We start from the raw sequence: 2,335 nt of genomic DNA, 5'->3' as shown, positions 1-2,335 counted from the left end.
TGTTTGTCTCAAGCATGTTTGAACCTGCTTGCTGTGGTCTGGCTCACTGCCTCTGTTGGAAGTCTATTCCAAACATCAACTTATCTTCAGTAAAAAAAAAGTCTGTAGAAGATCTGACACCTTTGCTCTCTCTATATTTTTATATATATATATATATATATATATATATATATATATATATATATATACAACCTTCAATCTATCCTCCAACCCTAATTTTATGCCGCGTACACACCATTGAATCATCTCTGAATTGCCAGAGCCGACAATTCATTAGAGCCGCAAAGCCGGTTTTAAATGGCTTTTTTTCTTTCAGAAATGACACTTTGTGCAGGGACAGTTCTATGTACGGGAAACATGCGCTTTTTCACATGCTGACTTTACACCCCCCCTAGGTACGAAATTTAAAGTAATATTACACTTTTATTGTTTCACTTTTAGAATTATTAAATTCACTGCTCCTGAAAAAACGTCAGTTTTTAAAACTTTTTTTGCATTGATACATGTCCCCTGGGACAGGACCCAGGTCCCCAAACACTTTTTAGGACAATAACTTGCATATTAGCCTTTAAAATTAACACTTTAGATTTCTCCCATAGACTTTAACAGGGTGTTCCGCGGCTTTTCGAATTTGCCGCAAACACCCCTAATTGTTCGTTGTTCGCCGAACAGGCGAACAGGCAATGTTCGAGTCGAACATGAGTTTGACTTGAACTCAAAGCTCATCCCTAGTGCCTAACCTTAACTCTATTAGTCCAATATTATTCTACATAAAGAGAAAAGATTCGACATAGAGAGAAAAGATTTGACATTATAGAGACATGAAGAAGAGTCGACATAGAGAGAAAAGATTCGACATAGAGAGACATGAAGATTCGACATAGAGAGACATAAGGAGTTAAATTCTTCTTTTTTTTTTTTTTTTCTTAGAACATTCGACAGACACCATAAGCCTTCAATGACAGAATCGACATAGAGAGACATGAAGATTCGACATAGAGAGACATGAAAATTCGACATAGAGAGACATGAAGAGTCACATTTTTTTTTTTTAAAGATTCTGTAGAATCTTCTTTTTTTTTATTAGAACATTCGACAGACATCATAAGCCTTCAATGACAGATTCGACCTTAATTTGGATTTTCGGGCGAATGCAGTTTTTTTTACGAAAAACTAAATAAATAAAAACGAATTTCGGGAGTAACTAAATACATTTATTTTTCAGACGAAAACGAAATTACAAATCAAAATATTTCAGTGTGCACATGTCTAGTGCACAATATAACATTTTTTTGTGCATTTTAGAGTGTAATTAAAAGGTCTGTTTGTTTTGAGAAGATATCACACTATGATTAAGGTAAACACAATTGTTTACACAAGTCCGTATAAATGTACAAGTATCATTCAAGAATTGACATGTGGTATTTTGTTATAAGAGAATGTGTATATTATCTGTATCATCATTTATCTTTGATACAGTATATGCATTTGTATTTGTATTATCACAAAATATACCTGATGGTAATTTGCACTGTATTTTTAGTTAAAGCGGTTGTAAACCGCATAAACTTTTTTTTTTTTCCCCCAAACCTGCAATGCAAAAGGCATAATAGGCTAGTATGCACCGCATACTAGCCTATTATGAAATACTTACCTCGGAACGAGGTGTGTACCACTTACCTGGTCCACGCCGAGCAGGATGTCATCTTGCTCCGGCGTGTCTTCCGGGTATCGCCGCTCCAGCGCTGTGATTGGCTGGAGCGACGATGACGTCACTCCCGCGCGTGCGCGCGGGAGATTTAAAAGCGGCAGGGTCCGGCGGATGCCGGTCCTTCAGCCGTGGATTCCCCCCTGCGCATGCGCCGCCCGCATTGCGGGGGGAATATCTCCTAAACCGTGCAGGTTTAGGAGATATTCTCCTTACCTACAGGTAAGCCTTATTATAGGCTTACCTGTAGGTAAAAGTCCAAATAGTGGGTTTACAACCACTTTAATAAATATATATTTTTAAGCATATAATTTGTGTCACTTGTCTTAAAAATAGCTTGTCTTAAACTAACCTTTTCTTGTTGGTATTTATGGAAAAGGGTAAATCTCCCAAAACCAAGATTTGCATAATTTCATAAATACAATACTGTTTCATTAATATATTATAAACGGTCTGACAATTCTAATAAAACTTTATATACAGTAGATATCTGAGTGTCTTTAGAAAGCTTGATTTGGATTGAGTTGATTTTTTTTTATTCACATGCAGAAAAAGATAGGCGATATATTCTCAGTTTCTTTTTGTGGTGATGTCACACCAGGGTTGCTTTCAAATGCATACAAAAAC

This window comes from Rana temporaria, chromosome 3, assembly GCF_905171775.1.
Source record: "Rana temporaria chromosome 3, aRanTem1.1, whole genome shotgun sequence".
Classification (NCBI taxonomy): Eukaryota; Metazoa; Chordata; class Amphibia; order Anura; family Ranidae; genus Rana; species Rana temporaria.
Note: the sequence above shows the minus strand (reverse complement) of the source record.